Source organism: Zea mays, chromosome 3, assembly GCF_902167145.1.
Source record: "Zea mays cultivar B73 chromosome 3, Zm-B73-REFERENCE-NAM-5.0, whole genome shotgun sequence".
Classification (NCBI taxonomy): domain Eukaryota; kingdom Viridiplantae; phylum Streptophyta; class Magnoliopsida; order Poales; family Poaceae; genus Zea; species Zea mays.
Genome location: NC_050098.1, coordinates 201,934,384 through 201,955,265, shown reverse-complemented (window position 1 = coordinate 201,955,265; position 20,882 = coordinate 201,934,384). Strand labels below are relative to the sequence as shown.

At 48.5% G+C, this 20,882-nt stretch overlaps 1 long non-coding RNA gene across 1 annotated transcript; it reads right to left on the bottom strand.

The window, feature by feature from the left end:
- Window positions 1-5,843: 5,843 nt before the first annotated feature.
- On the bottom strand, window positions 5,844-10,574 carry LOC118476737 (uncharacterized). The gene is made up of 2 exons (XR_004857347.1): window positions 10,399-10,574; window positions 5,844-6,498 (listed from the first exon to the last, which is right to left on the bottom strand). It is a non-coding gene; the product is annotated as an uncharacterized lncRNA (long non-coding RNA).
- Window positions 10,575-20,882: the final 10,308 nt, after the last annotated feature.

The window sequence follows — 20,882 nt, the reverse complement described above, 5'->3', positions numbered from 1 at the left end:
GAGTGCTCGGCGACATCCCTCGGTATGCCGGGCATGTCCGAGGGACTCCACGCAAAGACGTTGGCGTTTGCGCGGAGAAAGTCGACGAGCACTGCTTCCTATTTGGGGTCGAGCCCGGAACCGATCCAGATCTGCTTGGTGGTGTCGCCGCTGGGGTCAAGGGGGACGGCCTTGACCGTCTCCGCTGGCTCGAAGTTGCCAGCATAGCGCTTCACGTCTGGGACCTCCTTGGAGAGGTTCTCCAGGTCGGCGATGAGCGCCTCGGACTCGGCGAGGGCCTCGGCGTACTCCACGCACTCCACGTCGCATTCGAACGCGTGTTTGTACGTGGGGCCGACGGTGATGACCCCGTTGGGGCCCGGCATCTTGAGCTTCAGGTAGGTGTAGTTGGGGACGGCCATGAACTTCGCGTAGCATGGCCTCCCTAACACGGCGTGGTAGGTTCCTCGGAACCCGACCACTTCGAACGTCAGGGTCTCCCTTCGGAAGTTGGAGGGTGTCCCGAAGCAGACTGGGAGGTCGAGTCGCCCGAGGGGCTGGACGCGCTTCCCAGGGATGATCCCGTGGAAGGGCGCAGCACCCGCTCGGACGGAGGACGGATCGACGCGCAGAAGCTTGAGGGTCTCGGCGTAGATGATGTTGAGGCAGCTGCCCCCGTCCATCAGGACCTTGGTGAGCCTGACATCGCCGACAACGGGGTCGACGACGAGCGGGTATTTCCCCGGGCTCGGCACATGGTCGGGGTGGTCGGCCCGGTCGAAAGTGATGGGCTTGTCGGACCAGTCTAGGTAGACTGGCGCCGCCACCTTCACCGAGCAGACCTCCCGGCGCTCTTGCTTGCGGTGCCGAGCCGAGGTATTCGCCGCATGCCCTCCATAGATCATGAAGCAGTCGCGGACCTCGGGGAACCCTCCTGCTGGGTGTTCTTCGTTCTTGTCGTCGTCGTGGGCCCTGCCACCCTCGGCGGGTGGCCCGGCCCTGTGGAAATGACGCCGAAGCATAACGCACTCCTCGAGGGTGTGCTTGATGGGCCCCTGATGGTAGGGGCACGGCTCCTTGAGCATCTTGTCGAAGAGGTTTGCACCTCCGGGGGGCTTCCGAGGGTTCTTATACTCGGCGGCGGCGACAAGGTCCGCGTCTGCGGCGTCGCGTTTCGATTGCGACTTCTTCTTGCCTTTCTTCTTGGCGCCGCGCGGAGCAGACGCCTCGGGAGCTTCTTCCGACGGGCGGCCCTGGGGCTGCTTGTCCTTTCGGAAGATAGCCTCGACCGCCTCCTGGCCGGAGGCGAACTTGGTGGCGATGTCCATCAGCTCGCTCGCCCTGGTGGGGGTTTTGCGACCCAGCTTGCTCACCAGGTCGCGGCAAGTGGTGCCGGCGAGGAACGCGCCGATGACATCCGAGTCGGTGATGTTGGGCAGCTCGGTGCGCTGCTTCGAGAATCGCCGGATGTAGTCCCGGAGCGACTCCCCCGGCTGTTGCCGGCAGCTTCGAAGGTCCCAGGAGTTCCCGGGGCGCACGTATGTGCCCTGGAAATTGCCAGCGAAGGCTTGGACCAGGTCGTCCCAGTTGGAAATCTGCCCCGGAGGCAGGTGCTCCAACCAGGCGCGAGCAGTGTCGGAGAGGAACAGGGGGAGGTTGCGGATGACGAGGTTGTCGTCGTCCGTTCCGCCCAGTTGGCAGGCAAGGCGGTAGTCCGCGAGCCACAGTTCCGGTCTCGTTTCCCCCGAGTACTTTGTGATAGTAGTCGGGGGTCGGAACCGGGTCGGGAATGGCGCCCGTCGGATGGCCCGACTGAAGGCCTGCGGACCGGGTGGTTCGGGCGAAGGACTCCGATCCTCCCCGCTGTCGTAGCGCCCCCCACGCCTGGGGTGGTAGCCTCGGCGCACCCTTTCGTCGAGGTGAGCCCGACGGTCGCGTCGATGGTGCTCGTTGCCGAGGTGGCCCGGGGCTGCAGGCGCGGTGTTGCGCGTGCGCCCGGTGTAGACCGAGGCCTCCCGCATGAATCGGGAAGTCGCGGCATGAGGTTCCGAGGGATATCCTTGCCTCCGGGATGCAGTGCTCTCGGCCCGCCGGGCCGCAGCGCCTTCCAGGAGATTCTTGAGTTCTCCCTGTATTCGCCGCCCCTCGGTGGTTGACGGCTCCGGCATCGCGCGGATGAGCATCGCTGCGGTCGCCAGGTTCTGACCGACCCCGCTGGATGCGGGCGGCGGCCTGATCCTGACGTCGTTGGCTACGCGGTGCTGGAGACCTTGGGGCAGATGACGTATTTCTCCGGCCAGGGGTTGGCCCACCCATGCCTGTCCGGCGTCCCGACGGATCGGCTCAAGCGCCCCTGTTCCCTCGTTGAGCCTGGCCTGCGCCTCGCGGACTTGCTCGAGTTGTGGGTCGTAACCCCCCGCCGGAGCGGGGACCACAGCTAGCTCCCGTGGGATGTCGGCGCGAGGCACCGGCCTAGGGAGATCACCATCCTCCGGCATGCCAAGATGGTTGCCTTCGGTGGGATCCCCTAGCTCGATGTGGAAACATTCGCGGCTTGGGCCGCAGCTCTCGTCACCGAGGCTGCGGCTTCCGTCGGAACGGTCGGATAGACAGTAGTCACATGCGGTCATGAAGTCCCGGATGGCACTGGGGTTGCCATGTCCGGAGAAATCCCAACTGATGCTGGGATCGTCATCTTCCTCGGACCCGGAGGGCCCGTAGGTCGAGACGTCCGTCAGTCGGTCCCAAGGCAACCGCATACAGAACCTCAGTGGGGTTGCACTCGCCTCAATGAGAGCGCCCGCCAAAACGAGGTCGTTTGGCGGGTTGAGGCCGAGTCGAAATGACGCAAGATGGGAGTTAGTCGTTACCTTTTGGTCGACGTGGAGCGACGTAGTCACATCGGGGACTGGTTGCGCCGTCGTCTCTGGTTCGAGGGCGACGTCCTGCAGGCTTTCCGCGAGCGCGCCGGCGTCGTCTTCTTGCTCGGGGTCAGCGTGCCGCGGGGGGACGGCGCTTGCCTCCGTCTCGAACGCGAGGTCGACGTCCGGCGTGCCTTCCGTCGGGGCGTCGGGGGCGTCGATTCGCTCGACGGCCGGTGAAGCGCGGCCTCCCGTCTGGCCTTGACGGCCCCGCCTCCTCCTCCGTTGGCGGGGGAGAGAACGGAGCGAGCCCGAATGTTGCTCTTCCACCACGCGGGGCAGACGTCGTCGATTCCGCCGCCGGCGGGCGGGTTGTCGGCCGCCATTGTCGTAGTCGCGCGGCGGTGGAAGAAGTGTCATGTCGTAGCTGCCGTCGAAGGACATGAACTCAAGAGTCCCGAAACGAAGCACCGTCCCGGGCCGGAGAGGTTGCTGGAGACTGCCCATCTGGAGCTTGACGGGGAGCTGTTCGTCAGCACGCAGCGTGCCCCTACCTGGCGCGCCAACTGTCGGCGTTTCGAGACAGGGGGGTCCCTAAGCCGACGAGTGAGTGTGCTGCGTGCCCCAGCCCAGATGGGTCGAGCGCGTGGGCGAGCGCGAAGGGGGGAGAGGCGAGGCGGCCGGAGCCGAGCGTGAGAGAGGTGGAAGTCCCGCGGCCTTCGTGTTCGTCCCGCGCCCAGGTCAGGTGCGCTTGCAGTAGGGGGGTTACAAGCGTCCACGCGGGTGAGGGAAGCGAGCGGCCCCAAGAGAGCGCCTGTCCCGTCCTCGGTCCCGCGCGGCCAACCTTCTCTGAGAAGGCCCTGGTCCTTCCTTTTATAGTCGTAAGGAGAGGATCCAGGTGTACAATGGGGATGTAGCAGAGTGCTACGTGTCTAGCGGAGGGAGAGCTAGCGCCCTAGGTACATGCCAATGTGGCAGCCGGAGAGATCTGGGCACCCTGCTGGCGTGATGTCGTGGCTGTTGGAGGTGCGGCGGAGCCTGATGGAGGGACAGCTGTTGGAGCGGTCGAGTCCCTGCTGACGTTGTCCTGCTTCCGTAAGAGAGCTAGGGGCCGCCGTCGTCATAGAGCTTGTGGAGCGCCATCATTGCCCCTCTGGCGGAGCTGGCCGGATGAGACGCCGGTCTTGTTCTCCGTGACCCGAGTCGATTCGGGGTGGGATGATGATGGCGCCTCCTGTTGACGTGGCGGTCTGTGCCCTAGGCAGGGCGACGTGGGGTTTCCTCCGAAGCCGAGGTTGAGTCTACCTTCTGTTGCCGTGGCCGAGCCCGAGCCAAGGGGTCGGTCGAGGCGGAAGTCGTTCAGCCGAGGCCAGGGCGGAGTCCGAGCCCTGGGGTCGGGCGAGGCGGAGTTTCGTCGTCTTCCGGGTCTTAGCCCGAGTCCGAGCCTTGGGGTCGGGCGGAGCGGAGTTCGCCGTCTTCCGGGTCTTAGCCCGAGTCCGAGCCTTGGGGTCGGGCGGAGCGGAGTTCGCCGTCTTCCGGGTCTTAGCCCGAGTCCGAGCCCTTGGGTCGGGCGGAGCGGAGTTCGCCGTCTTCCGGGTCTTAGCCCGAGTCCGAGCCCTGGGGTCGGGCGGAGCGGAGTTCGCCGTCTTCCGGGTCTTAGCCCGAGTCCGAGCCCTGGGGTCGGGCGGAGCGGAGTTCGCCGTCTTCCGGGTCTTAGCCCGAGTCCGAGCCCTGGGGTCGGGCGGAGCGGATTTCGCCGTCTTCCGGGTCTTAGCCCGAGTCCGAGCCCTGGGGTCGGGCGGAGCGGAGTTTGCCGTCTTCCGGGTCTTAGCCCGAGTCCGAGCCCTGGGGTCGGGCGGAGCGGAGTTCGCCGTCTTCCGGGTCTTAGCCCGAGTCCGAGCCCTGGGGTCGGGCGGAGCGGAGTTCGCCGAGGCGCCTTTGTCGAGGCCTGACTGCCTGTCAGACTTACTCTGTCGAGTGGCGCTGCAGTCGGAGTGGCGCAGGCGGCGCTGTCCTTCTGTCAGACTGGCCAGTGGAGCGGTGGAGTGACGGCGGTCACCTCGGCTCTGCCGGAGGCGCGTGTCAGGATAGAGGTGTCAGGCCTCCTGTGCGTTAAATGCCCCTGCAATTTGGTCAGTCGGTGTGGTGATTTAGTCAAGGTTGCTTCTGAGCGAAGCCAAGGCCTTGGGCGAGCCGGTGATGTGTCCGCCATAAAAAGGGGGCCTCGGGCGAGACGGAAGTCTCTCGAGGTCGGCTGCCTTCGGCCGAGGCTAGGCTCGGGTGAAGCGTGATCGAGTCACTCGTGTGGACTGATCCCTGACTTAATCATGCCCATCAGGCCTTTGCAGCTTTATGCTGATGGGGGTTACCAGCTGAGAATTAGGCGTCTTGAGGGTACCCCTAATTATGGTCCCCGACAACAGGTGAAGGTCAAAGAAATTTTGAAAAGATGCTCTAGCAATGATGGGTTAAAGAAAGTTGAACCCAAGTACAAGTCCCTTAAGCCCAACAATGGAAGAAGGGGGCTTGGGTTCAACTCATCCAAGGAAAACCCTAGCACAGTGCATAAGGGGTGGAGATCCCCCAAGTTCATAGAGGGAACCACCCTATATGATGCCTTGGGGAGGATTCACTCCTCAAATGACAAGTCACCTCAGGTAAAGGTAAACTTGATTTCCACAAAGAGTAAGATGAAGGAAGTGGGATCCTCAAGTGGACAAAAATCTAATGCTCCCATTTCCCACTCATATCTTTGTGATTATATGTTGACTTGAGATTTAGGGCCCGTTTGTTTCCTTGGAAATGAAACTCATTCCATGAATAACATTCTAGATATTAGATTCCTAAAGAAAGTAATTCCTTAGAATTTGATTCAATTCAATTTTTTTGTTTGGATGCCAATGGAATTCTTTTCCATGAATCAAATTCAATATCTTGTGTGGATAGTTATATATGGAATTTACATATTTGGAGGGAAGTAACCACATCAACTTGCACACAACAAAATACACAAGTTTTCACCCTACAATTTATCAAGCAGAATGCATCACGAGAATAGTAATAATGATGCATATTTGTCTCAAATGTCCACATATCATTGGAACACATTACTTGCTACTCAATGTGATGTTCAATTCACCCAACATAAACTAAGACAACAACATCAACACACCCAACACCAGTTCAATTCACCCAACCACAAATCGGTTCACTTTTTAAGTTGCTTCAACAGCCATCTCTTCCTCAGAATCAATGGAAGTGCCAATAAGGACTCGTACTTGCGCGCATCACCTGTTAAGATATCAAACAAGTCTAAAAATGTGTCTTCATCTAACCCATCTATCTCCTCCAATGTGCTAAAAATTTCTTTTGATGTCGGGCCTTTTGGTGCTTCATCCCTAATAGCTTCAGTGAACTTGTCTAATTTCTCCGCCATCATTGAGGTGAAGGAATCACTGGAACGTTGCCTCTTCAAGCTTCCTGAGGTTGTTGATGAAGTAAGCTCTTTACCGGTTCCCTCTTCCTTACTCATATCTCTCGCACCATCAGCTGGGGTCTTTGCCGCTTCACCGGTTGCATGATCTTTCCCAAACACCAAGTTGATCGAGTCCCAATATAAAACTGTCTTGTGTCTGTACCCATTAGCTTCTTTATTTTTCTGCAGAAAACAATTTGACAAAAGAGTTAAAAACATTACTTCAGAAGCATAATTCAGAAAACATAATTAGACAAACATGCTGTTCTCAGAAAATTACTTCAGAAGCATAATTCAGAAAGCATAATTCAAAAGAGTTAAAAACAGTACTCCATAATTAGACAAAACAGAAAACAGAAAACATTACTTCATTAAACAGAGAGCATTACTTCAGAAAACATTACTTCAGAAGCATAACTTAGAAAACATAATTAGACAAACAGAGAGCAGAAAACATAATTAGACAAACAGAAAACATAATTCAGAAAACATAATGATGTCAGCTGTTCACCGAAAGAAAACAGAGAGCAGTACAACAGAAAACAGAGAGCAGTACAAAAGAAAATCATTGGGTACAGAAAACAGAAGAGAAAACAGTCCAGAATTATAAACAAGAGAAGTATAAATTTGGAGCTGCTACTAAACAAGTCCAGAATTATAAACAGTCCAGAATTATAAACAGTCCAGAATTATAATTTGGAGCTGCTACCAGCTGCTACTAAACAAGAGAAGTATAAATTTGGAGAAGTATAGAATTTATGGCTACCAGCAGCTAGCCATAAACGCACGACCGCTTTTCAAAAGAGCAAGTAAAGCTGCAGCCTAACATAACATGCAGCAAGTACAGTCCAGCACATTCTCTGTAGTCTCCAGTCTCTCATGGTTCCCTATCACCATTACATAACATAACAAGAAGCACTTGATGGCCTAACTTACAGCACATAACTTCAGTAGTAGTGGGAACTATCTGCACTAAACTACATGAAGTTTTATTCTTTTATTCCAGCCAATAGAAATCAAACATGAAGTTTTTTTTTCTGGAAAATGACTATGCTAATCCAGAATTTCTGTAGTCTCTTTAGTCTATTAAGTTGTAACAATAAAAAAATAAAAAAACTAAAACTTACCGCCACATAAGCCTCCCATACAGAATCACTATCGACGGATATCTTGTTCTTGTTCCAATCCCAACCAAAGCCACTTGTTTGTAGCATACCATTGATGATAGTGTGGTGCTTGTCAAATGTCTTGTTCCTTGACATGATGTTGTCTTTTGTGATTTCCACATTGCACTTTTCTCGGACATTCTTGATAGCAGCCGTGTAGACATGAGACTTCCACCCATTTTGGCATTTGTCACCCTTGTTGTAGTACTCCACGAATGTGTCAAGAAGTGCCTTGTCCATATCATCATTCCAAGAAATGTAGCCCCTGCCCGAGCCTGACTTCTTACCCTTCTCCATATCCTACAAGCAAAAAAAATACAAAGGTTAGTAGAATTATTGAGGAGCAACACAATATTTGCAAAAAAGAAATATTTAAAAAATTATCATACATTGTCCACGTCTCGCTTGGTAATCATCAAACATTTGGTTAGCTTTGGTGTCCCTAAAGTTAGTCCATTGATTTGATGATTGCACATTGGTAATCATACTCACTTCACTTTGAACATCATGAGATTCAACAGATATTACTTGATCAACTTGGCCTAAAAGTAAATCATCCATATCTCTTTGCCTATCTCTTGCAAAGTTGTGCAATATGCAACAAGCATTGATGATCCTAATCTGATTTTGTAAGTCAAAATATGAGTTTTTCCTTAATATAGCCCACCTCATCTTCAATAGCCCAAATGTTCTCTCTATTACATTTCTAGCTGTTGAATGGCGCAAATTGAACAATTCCTTGGCATTGGATGGGTTATTCCCTTGGGCAGCCCACTCATTCAAGTGGTAGCGAGTGGATCGATATGGAGCAAGAAAGCCTGGTCCATTGGTGTATCCAGCATCTACTAGGTAATATTTTCCACTTGGAATAGCAAATGCATCGTCCCGAGACATGGCATCACGAAGCACACGTGAATCTGAAGCTGACCCTTCCCATCCAGCTAGAACATAAACAAACTTCATGTGTCGATCACAAACACCCAAAACATTGGTGGTTATTTGTTGCTTCCTATTCCTATACCTCCCTTGATCAGCCAAAGGTACAAAAACATCAATGTGTGTACCATCTAGTGCTCCAAGGCAATCTTCAAACCACCTCCACTTAGAATCTTCAGGTTGTACAGCTAAAGGATCAGGAAGCTTGATAAATTCATGGCATAATGATAGAACACCTCTCAACACCTCATTGAAATAGCGGCTAATTGGTTCAAGTGACCACCCGTATGAGCTACGAATCATCCTCATCTTAGTGCCATGACCCACTACAAGCAAAAAGATAGCAACCTTTTCTTCTACCGACACATTCAAGGTGTCACACATATCGCACCTCTCACGTAAGATAGTGCATAGGTCCGAAAAGGATCTCTTAGTTAGACGCAAACTGTCGTAGCAATAAACATTTGATCCTTGATACAGATTCCTTAGCATTTGTTTCCGACCAGCTACATCTCTCTCTATCACCTCAGAGGGATCCATAAGATGTCTAGGTCTTTTCCGATAATAATATTCCGCAATCATGCCCATGACAGTTGCAACAAATAAGGATGCTACTCTCAGCCTCTTCTTCCTACGCCTCTCTCTCATTTCCTCCAAATTTCTTCTAACCAATTCTAAGTTGTTGTGAGGCATCTACAACAGATAAACCATACATCATAAGCACACTTGAGAAAACATTATATATATATATATATCACTAATTCAAAGAAGAACAAGAGAACAAAATGATACACTGCGGAACATGTGGCCTGATGTGGCCTGATATATGTAGGTAGTAGGTAATAGGGTAGTTGCCAAAAGGACGGCTCCCTTTTCCTATTGGGAATTGTGAATTTTTGTAGGAACTAATACCTTGCACAGCAATGCCTCGATGCCAAGATACAGACTTTAAATTTAATGTTGGATTAGATGCTGGAAGAGAAACATCCTGGTGTATATTGCAGTGGAATGTACTGCTGGAATACATGTTTTTCCGAAGGAGCAATTGCAACTAAGTTTGTGCTTTTGGTGCACTGGACTCTACCTGCTGGCTGATGTTAGGATAGCATGTACTGTATGCAGCATTGCTGTTGCAGCTGAAGGCTGCAGCCATGCCTGGAATCACCGGGGTCGGCCGGCATGCATTACACTTTGGTTGCATTACATTTCGGAAACAACATAGAATTGTGCCGATGCACAATTTATATAAAACTGAATGTTTCGAGCAAACAATTTAAACATAGCCCTGCACAAGTGTTCCTCAATATGGAATCAAAGGCAGGTTTCGATCTACTTGTTAACAGGTGGACTATACAAAACTCCAGGTAACACATCAAGTAAATCGCTGACATTTGAAACTGAACCCAACCACAACACTGCAAGATACATTGTGAACCTGTACGTAGCAAAAACCTTGTACGTAGCAGTGGAAATCAGGCTCTTGCAATCTTGCCCCCTCCACCGCCACGAAGAAGAACCTGTTGCGAGAGAGACGACTGAACTGGTACTGGGCTCTCACCTCTCTGTGTCTGGGTGTGTGGGTGGCGCGCCCTGGTATATATGGGGCGCAAAGCAGTTTTTGATAGGAGAGGGACAGGGAGAGAGGAGATGCAGATGGAAGAGGGAGGACTGGGGGGAGACGAGCGCGGTTGGCCCAGAGAGGCGAAGAGAACGGCGTGCGTGAGAGATAAAGAAGCTGGAACTGGAAGGATGGATCCGTTGGTTGCCGAGTTGCAGAGCTGTCGTCTTCCCCCACTCACTCTCAAGGTGTGCGTGAGAGTTGGCGGCGGGAGGATCGTGGCTCGGCTGTCGTAGCTCAAGGTGACGAGCGACTGGCTCGACCAGCAGCTGCAGGGCGAGACGGACGGCTCGACCGAGACCTTGAGCGACTGAAGCGGAATATCAGAGAAGAGGAGAAGGGGTGGGGAGCAAGCGACATTACCGCAGCAGATCTCGGGGAGGAGGAGGCGACGACGCAGCGCTCGGGGAGGAGGAGGCGACAGCGCGGCGCTCGGGGAGGAGACGAGCGGTGCGGCGGCTGAAGCGGAATCTGTTTCCTGATTTTAGGTTAAGAAAGTTTCAGAGACTTCTAATTCAGGCCCAAGAAATGGATGGAAAGTTAGTTTCCAATTCTATAGTTTGCCAAACAAATCAGCCCAAGAATTAAATTCCAATTCAGCCCAATTCCAATCAAACAAACGGGCCCTTAGGGAAATTGGTTGTGAAATATGTGGGTGCCTACACTAAACGAAAAGTCATGAAAAGAAGTGTGTGGGTACCCAAGGCTATAACTAACACTGTAGGACCCAATTCAATTTGGGTACCTAAAAGCATAGCCTAAACTTGTTTTGCGGGTCTACTCCTCTGGTGGGTCAAGTTGGGTGCTTGACAGTGGATGTACAAATCTGTCACACCCGGTTTTGAAGGTAAACCGAATGCGAACCATGTACGTGCCAGGATCAGTAATTCACGTACACAGCGATTACATAAATGACTCATCATAGCACAATGCTTCGAATTACAATAAAGAGTAAGTAATAATATTACAGATTAGAGCCATTTACATAATATAAATCAAAGTACACAGAATCGAAACGTAGCCAACGTAAACAACCCACCACAGGCAGCTGACTGGAGGAGGTCGCTAGCCTAATCCTCGAAGTCATCGAAGTCCTAGAACTCCTGGAGATCCGCCTCGACGCCTTCTTCTTTACCTGAGCATAGATTGCACCAAAGGCAACCTGGTGTTTTGTGAAAGCAAGGGTGAGTACACATCAACGTACTCAGCAAATGTCCTGTTTGGCTGTAGTGGACTAGCTTTATTTGGGGTTAAGGTCAAGCAGTTGCTTTTAGTTGGTCAGATATTTATTATTAGTGGAAGCCAAGTTTTAGTAATAGCCAACCCGTGAACCATTTCCTCCTCGAGGAACATCATTATCATCATCGAGCCAAAACCATAAATAGAACCATTGTATATTGAACCATCTGTATCTCTAATCAAAGAGGATCCCAAGGCCGCTCTTAACCGTGAGCACGGCTGATATATCAGTTTCATTACCCTCTGCAGAGGTCGCACACTTTACCCATGAGCCGTGATTCCCGTTTTGCCCGGGGATCATGACTCCCCATTGATCACTTCCTAGGTGGTCCGGCAGGGTATCACTACGTAGCTTTTACAAAGATTCCCTAGAGGTCATAGCCGCCCGTTAGGTTTCTCCAGTTTGATAAACACAGTACCCCTCCCCGTAGGAGGGTGACTAACAAAAGCAAAACGAAAGAACCTCGGCACCCAGCCTCGGCAGAGCAAGCACTGTGCCTGGACCCCATTGACGGTACGACGGCGAAGCAACTACACCTCTAGTTCCTCTAATTAATTAGCTAAGGGCATCCCATTTCACCCTCATGGTTGCACTGTTTTCCCGGGTGGTCTCTCAACGAACAGGTCCTTACGGAGAGGCACTCGAGAAACCGCTCGAGCCCCCTAAAGTATCACCAGTCCAACATCATAATCATAATGACAACATCGTATCATAAGTGTTCACATCATGTTCATTGATTAAAGTAAAGCAATAGCATGAAGCTAACCATAATAACCCAAAAGGTAATCAAGGACAAGGTAAATACAAAGCTAGTCAATCCTTAGGTTGATCATGGTATGCGAGTTGATGAATTATAAAGTAAATAGGACATAATAGGTCAGAGGACACTTGCCTTCACCAAACAGATGCTCAGGGTCTTCGACCTTGTAGAACTCAAAGAGCTGGGTTATTTGGTCGCCGAAGCTTCACCGTCGATTCCTCGAAGCTCAGAAACGAACCGCGATCTAATCGCAACGCGACGCGAAGACGAACAGGCACAAGCAAACAAACATATACATATGCATAAGAACATTACACCATACAAGATAAAATGTTATAAAAGCGAGCAATATAAAATAGAGAGCGCCTCTACGGTTACGCGAGGAAAGGAACCACGATAGTCGAAGCTACGGTCGAGGGGTTAGCGCGTTTACGTTAAACAAGTACTAATTAGAACATCCAATTCAACATAATTATATTAATTGATATTAATCAAATGTAAATTAATACTACTACTTAGTTTTGACTAACTTACTATTTTAATAGTTGACAGTTAAGCAAGTAACTTAATGAATACGAGCGATTCTAAGCGAGACGAATTAACGACGCACGACGTGCAAACACGATGTGCGCAACGCGTGGACACAAACGACTTAGCGCGTGGACAACGCGCGATACGCGCGAACGGCACGCGGCAAGGCGCGCGACACACGCGAACGGCACACTACAACGCGTGCGAACAACACGCGCGACACTCGCAAACGACACGCGACGACGTGCGCGAAACAGCACCGCAGCACACGCGGACCGACATGCGAAACTAATAAATAAACAACGTAATTAAACTAAATAATTATTAATAAATAACATTTCAGTTAAGGTTAATCATATTGGTGACTAATTATAAATGCGCAAATCGAATTCCTAAATTAGGTTTTTTAAATTGAAATGACATTCTAGTAGCCACTGGTTAAACAAACGTTTAACTAAATTAAATAAAATGTGAAACAGTGGGGATAAATATTTCTAAATTAAGATAATATTAATACGAATCTAACGCAACTTGAATGGATCGAATCGGGTTTAAAACGCAAAAGTTATGAATGTTTTAAACCATACTGTAATTCGCGCGGACTAAATTTACAGAATTGCCATCTTCTTCCTCTCTTCATCTTCTTCCTCCCATCCATGAAAGAGAGAGGAGAGGAAGGGGAGGGGGCTGCGCAGGGGAGGACGAGACCGGGCCGGCCGGGAGCGGGCGCGGCCGCACCGGGCGCGCGGGGCGCGGCCACAGCCGCCGGGGAGGGGTGCGCGCGGGCGCGGGAGCACGGAACGCGGGCGCCACCGCCGGCCACCGCCGCCGCCGCCGGGGAGGGAGAAAGGGGCGCCGTCGAGGAGGGGAAACGGAGGGGGGAGGGGCGCCGCCACCGGGGAAGGTGAGGGGAGAGTGTGAGAGGCTCTGCACGGACGGGAAAACGAAGAAACGAAGAAACCCTAGGTGCAACAATGGAGGTTTCTCACCGGGGAAGAAGACCCTCGCCGGAGCCGAGGAGAAATCCGTCGATTGCCGGAGATTTGGGGATCCAATCGATGAACCGAACGCGCTGCGACGAAGCCTTCGACGAGACGAACGCAGCGGTACCCTCGGATTCCGCAGACGATGCACGGATTGGGAGTAATTGCTCGCCGGAGTTGTCGCCGGAGTTGGAACCGCCCCGAACTTCGGCGAGCAATACCGGGAGCTAGGGATTGGATTTGGGGGAAACGTTTGGTGTTCTGAAACGGGCTCGACGAGATGAAGCCGGACATGTATATATACCTAGGGTTTGGACGAGATAAAAATTCAGTTAAAATTCGGATTTTACTATTTTTAAAATTCGAAAAAGCCTAGAAATCCATATTTTGTGCTCAAAATATTATAGATACTTTCAAAAATTCCAGAAAAATTCCTATAAATGTTTTGGCACCTAATGAACTCAAAAAACATAATTAGAATTTCTAAAAACATTTTTAAGTTCCACAAATAAATATATTTTGGTTTCTGGAAAATAGAAAAATATTCCGAAAAATATGAAAATTTACCGAGCGCTTCTATAAGATATGTTAACATGTTTCAAACACATTTTGCACTTAGAAACACCATGCAACGGCATGAATGCAACAACCAAAGTGCCTCTAGGGCTCATTCCACTAGGTTTACGCTAATATAAAACAAAATGATTCTCCATTTTTAGGGAAAAGAGAAAGGAAAGCGAAGAACTGAGAGAGTAACACCTGAATTTGGTGGATATTAGAAAAGAAATTTTATACCCTCAAATTCAGGGTGTTACAAATCTAACCCCCTTAACAGAATCTCGTCCTCGAGATTCAAGAAGAGGCTAGCAGGAAAATGAGATTGGCTCATTAGTCTTTCATAGCTTTTTCTAACTCAACTTTGACTCCGCCAGCTTGACTTGTGGATTGGTTGCTTTGACCATCAGATGCTTGAGACCGATTGATGCAATTCTTGAGGATCTCATGGACCTGTGGGTTAGGACCCACACACGCTTTCGCTGCGCCAATCTGATCTTGTTGGTTGATGTTGATTGCATTGTCTTCATTGGGGTTAGCGGCTAACCCCCTTAACAAGAGCATTGATACACACTTGATGAAGATGTTGCCGACTCTGATCTTGACTGATTTGGAGGAGTTGGAGGTTGCCAAAAGGACAGGTGCAAGAGGAAAGAATAACGAGAAAAGGTAAGTATAGACAGATTAGAGAGAGCAGGGGGAGAACCCAACTACTTAACTCTATGGCACTCACCTAGTAAACAGATTCCATTACAGACCAAGGGCCACAACACATCAACACTCATTCCAAAGAAGCAAATCAGACATAGCAGAAGGACAAACATCATGAGCACATAGTAACAAACATCTCATTGCTATACGTTCCTTTTAATTAAATGGTGGTCTTTCCTCTAAGGCCAACAAAAGGCAAGGGGAATAATAAGACATGGAGCGCTAGGGGCATGAGCATAATAAAGGATGGAGCTAAAGCAATGATTGTAACCGACAAGGGAGAGAATGCAACCAAGGTCAGGATAGGTAAAACACCATTCTCAAATCGAGATGGAAAAGATGATATTTCAAAAGGTAGGCATAAGATAACATCATGGAAAGATCTAGAGATTACAAAGGTAAGGGAGGTGAAAGGCAAAAACACACCAAAAGATAGAGTTAGGACAAGACTTGCAACGCGATAGAGGAAAAAGGGAATGAACAAGAGCGGGATAGGCAAGACGTCACTCTTGAAATGAAATGGGAGAGGAGGCTTTAAAATGCAGGTGCAAGATAAGCATCAAGGTAAAAATCGAGGGATGACAAGTGTTAAGGTGATAATGGACAAACACACAATAAAGGATGTATTTTAGACAAGACTTGCAAAGCGTCAAAGAAGGGGGAGCAGTCAATGGCGAAATAGGTAAGACATTATCCTCGAACAAGGATGGAAAAGAGAAGGCTTTTAAAGGGAGGTTCAAAGTAAGCATGAAGGTAAGGGTATGAATATTACAAGGGCTAAAGGTGATACCGAACAAGAATGTAAGAGAGGAAGTAAATGTGCATAAGAACCAAGGATATAAGTACCACAAAGGATGAAGTTCAGACAAGATCTGCAAGTGGAAAAGAAGAGGATACGTCCAAGGGCCCGACAGGTAAACTATCACTCTGAAATTGAGGTGGAAGAGAGGGGGTTTTTAAGAAGTAGGAATAAAGATGAGTATCCAGGCAAGATCGATGGACGACAAGGTGAGGGTGATAGCAAATAAAAACATAGCAAGAGATGGAATTAACACAAAACTTGTAAGGCGACAAGAAGTGAAAAGAAATCAAGGGAGAGATAGGTAACTCACAGCTCCCAAACTGGGATAGGAGATTGAAGATCTTAGAGAACAGACATAGTTTGATCTCCAAGGTAAGATTAAAAGATGAGAAAGGTAAAGGTAATACTCAACTGGAGCACGACCAAGGATGGAGTTAAAACTTGCAAGCGACAAGGAATAGCATACGACCAAGGGAAAATAGGTAAAATACAACTATAAAATTGAGATGGAAGAGAGAAGGTTTTAAAGGCCGGGTATAATATAAACATCAAGGTAAGATGTAGAGGCGATAAGGGTAAATGTGATAATGATGAAAAGCATAATCCATGGACAGAGTCAAGGCAAGACTCACCAAATGGCAAGGTGGAGAAAACAATCAAGGATAAGATAAGTGAGGTTCCGACAGAAGAGTTGAAGTAAAAATTCATTACCGAAGGAAGTTACAAGGAAACAACGAGATTACCACAGGTGCGCAAAATAAAATGATCACTCATGGATCATTAGGAAACAAGGGTGGTCAAGGGCATGTTAACCGAAATATTTCAAACAGATATTGGGATATAAAGGTAAGCATATATAAAAATAGGAGTATGCAAGATTCCAATGGTACGAGCATACCAAGACCAAGAAAGTACAATTTGCCAAAAAGATAGAGACTTAACAAGAGAATAGGAAAGGGTCTCAAAAGACAGTAAGATCATGGACATATAACTGAAATGTTTAAATAGGCAGTAGAGGTACAAGGGTAAGTGCTTTAGATTAAGGGATAAGGGTATTAAAAATGCAAGGATACGAGCATGTCAATAACAAAATGGAATAGAGATGGTCAAATTGTAGCAATTTAATAATGGATGAGGAAAGAGTCCCAAAAGACTAAAGGCTATGGTCAGGGGGCATCTACAAAGATGTCGCAAGCACAAGATGAGATCAGATCTAATAGATTGAGAGAAGTATAGACCATACTAGAATAAAATAATTTTTGTCAAGGGGGCATATAGGAGCACAACATAGAATTAGTCGAGGTGACTAATATTTTGAAGCAGAATCAAGGATGAGATGAAGTAATAATCAATAAGTCCTTAAAACGGCCAATGCTACTCTAGGTCAGCGGTCCTACAGTCAGCACGGCTTTGATACCACTTATGTCACACCAGATTTTGAAGGTAAACCGAATGCGAACCATGTACGTGCCAGGATCAGTAATTCACGTACACAGCGATTACATAAATGACTCATCATAGCACAATGCTTCGAATTACAATAAAGAGTAAGTAATAATATTATAGACTAGAGTCATTTACATAATATAAATCAAAGTACACAGAATCGAAACGTAGCCAACGTAAACAACCCACCACAGGCAGCTGACTGGGGGAGGTCGCTAGCCTAATCCTCGAAGTCATCGAAGTCCTAGAACTCCTGGAGATCCGCCTCGACGCCTTCTTCTTTACCTGAGCATAGATTGCACCAAAGGCAACCTGGTGTTTTGTAAAAGCAAGGGTGAGTACACATCAACGTACTCAGCAAATGTCCTGTTTGGCTGTAGTGGACTAGCTTTATTTGGGGTTAAGGTCAAGCAGTTGCTTTTAGTTGGTCAGATATTTATTATTAGTGGAAGCCAAGTTTTAGTAATAGCCAACCTGTGAACCATTTCCTCCTCGAGGAACATCATTATCATCATCGAGCCAAAACCATAAATAGAACCATTGTATATTGAACCAACTGTATCTCTAATCAAAGAGGATCCCAAGGCCGCTCTTAACCGTGAGCACGGCTGATATATCAGTTTCATTACCCTCTGCAGAGGTCGCACACTTTACCCATGAGCCGTGATTCCCGTTTTGCCCGGGGATCATGACTCCCCATTGATCACTTCCTAGGTGGTCCGGCAGGGTATCACTACGTAGCTTTTACAAAGATTCCCTAGAGGTCATAGCCGCCCGTTAGGTTTCTCCAGTTTGATAAACACAGTACCCCTCCCCGCAGGAGGGTGACTAACAAAAGCAAAACGAAAGAACCTCGGCACCCAGCCTCGGCAGAGCAAGCACTGTGCCTGGACCCCATTGACGGCACGACGGCGAAGCAACTACACCTCTAGTTCCTCTAATTAATTAGCTAAGGGCATCCCATTTCACCCTCATGGTTGCACTGTTTTCCCGGGTGGTCTCTCAACGAACAGGTCCTTACGGAGAGGCACTCGAGAAACCGCTCGAGCCCCCTAAAGTATCACCAGTCCAACATCATAATCATAATGACAACATCGTATCATAAGTGTTCACATCATGTTCATTGATTAAAGTAAAGCAATAGCATGAAGCTAACCATAATAACCCAAAAGGTAATCAAGGACAAGGTAAATACAAAGCTAGTCAATCCTTAGGTTGATCATGGTATGCGAGTTGATGAATTATAAAGTAAATAGGACATAATAGGTCAGAGGACACTTGCCTTCACCAAACAGATGCTCAGGGTCTTCGACCTTGTAGAACTCAAAGAGCTGGGTTATTTGGTCGCCGAAGCTTCACCGTCGATTCCTCGAAGCTCAGAAACGAACCGCGATCTAATCGCAACGCGACGCGAAGACGAACAGGCACAAGCAAACAAACATATACATATGCATAAGAACATTACACCATACAAGATAAAATGTTATAAAAGTGAGCAATATAAAATAGAGAGCGCCTCTACGGTTACGCGAGGAAAGGAACCACGATAGTCGAAGCTACGGTCGAGGGGTTAGCGCGTTTACGTTAAACAAGTACTAATTAGAACATCCAATTCAACATAATTATATTAATTGATATTAATCAAATGTAAATTAATACTACTACTTAGTTTTGACTAACTTACTATTTTAATAGTTGACAGTTAAGCAAGTAACTTAATGAATACGAGCGATTCTAAGCGAGACGAATTAACGACGCACGACGTGCAAACACGATGTGCGCAACGCGTGGACACAAACGACTTAGCGCGTGGACAACGCGCGATACGCGCGAACGGCACGCGGCAAGGCGCGCGACACACGCGAACGGCACACTACAACGCGTGCGAACAACACGCGCGACACTCGCAAACGACACGCGACGACGTGCGCGAAACAGCACCGCAGCACACGCGGACCGACATGCGAAACTAATAAATAAACAACGTAATTAAACTAAATAATTATTAATAAATAACATTTCAGTTAAGGTTAATCATATTGGTGACTAATTATAAATGCGCAAATCGAATTCCTAAATTAGGTTTTTTAAATTGAAATGACATTCTAGTAGCCACTGGTTAAACAAACGTTTAACTAAATTAAATAAAATGTGAAACAGTGGGGATAAATATTTCTAAATTAAGATAATATTAATACGAATCTAACGCAACTTGAATGGATCGAATCGGGTTTAAAACGCAAAAGTTATGAATGTTTTAAACCATATTGTAATTCGCGCGGACTAAATTTACAGAATTGCCATCTTCTTCTTCTCTTCATCTTCTTCCTCCCATCCATGGAAGAGAGAGGAGAGGAAGGGGAGGGGGCTGCGCAGGGGAGGACGAGACCGGGCCGGCCGGGAGCGGGCGTGGCCGCACCGGGCGCGCGGGGCGCGGCCACAGCCGCCGGGGAGGGGTGCGCGCGGGCGCCACCGCCGGCCACCGCCGCCGCCGCCGGGGAGGGAGAAAGGGGCGCCGTCGAGGAGGGGAAACGGAGGGGGGAGGGGCGCCGCCACCGGGGAAGGTGAGGGGAGAGTGTGAGAGGCTCTGCACGGACGGGAAAACGAAGAAACGAAGAAACCCTAGGTGCAACAATGGAGGTTTCTCACCGGGGAAGAAGACCCTCGCCGGAGCCGAGGAGAAATCCGTCGATTGCCGGAGATTTGGGGATCCAATCGATGAACCGAACGCGCTGCGACGAAGCCTTCGACGAGACGAACGCAGCGGTACCCTCGGATTCCGCAGACGATGCACGGATTGGGAGTAATTGCTCGCCGGAGTTGTCGCCGGAGTTGGAACCGCCCCGAACTTCGGCGAGCAATACCGGGAGCTAGGGATTGGATTTGGGGGAAACGTTTGGTGTTCTGGAACGGGCTCGACGAGATGAAGCCGGACATGTATATATACCTAGGGTTTGGACGAGATAAAAATTCAGTTAAAATTCGGATTTTACTATTTTTAAAATTCAAAAAAGCCTAGAAATCCATATTTTGTGCTCAAAATATTATAGATACTTTCAAAAATTCCAGAAAAATTCCTATAAATGTTTTGGCACCTAATGAACTCAAAAAACATAATTAGAATTTCTAAAAACATTTTTAAGTTCCACAAATAAATATATTTTGGTTTCTGGAAAATAGAAAAATATTCCGAAAAATATGAAAATTTACCGAGCGCTTCTATAAGATATGTTAACATGTTTCAAACACATTTTGCACTTAGAAACACCATGCAACGGCATGAATGCAACAACCAAAGTGCCTCTAGGGCTCATTCCACTAGGTTTACGCTAATATAAAACAAAATGATTCTCCATTTTTAGGGAAAAGAGAAAGGAAAGCGAAGAACTGAGAGAGTAACACCTGAATTTGGTGGATATTAGAAAAGAAATTTTATACCCTCAAATTCAGGGTGTTACAAAATCACATGACAGGGGAGAAAGACATGTTTCATTCATTGCAACTAACTCAAGAAGCACAAGAAATTGTGTTTGGAGATAGTGGCAAGAGTAAGGTGATTGGTATTGGTAAAATTCCTATCTCTGACCAACAATCACTTTCAAATGTTTTATTGGTAGATTCTTTAAGCTATAATTTGTTGTCTGTTTCACAACTTTGTGGAATGGGTTATAATTGTTTATTTTCTGATGTGGATGTGAAGATCCTTAGAAGGGAGGACTCCTCAGTTGCCTTTACTGGTCGCTTGAAGGGCAAGCTTTATCTTGTTGATTTCACAACAAGTAAAGTGACGCCTGAGACTTGTTTAGTGGCAAAGTCCGA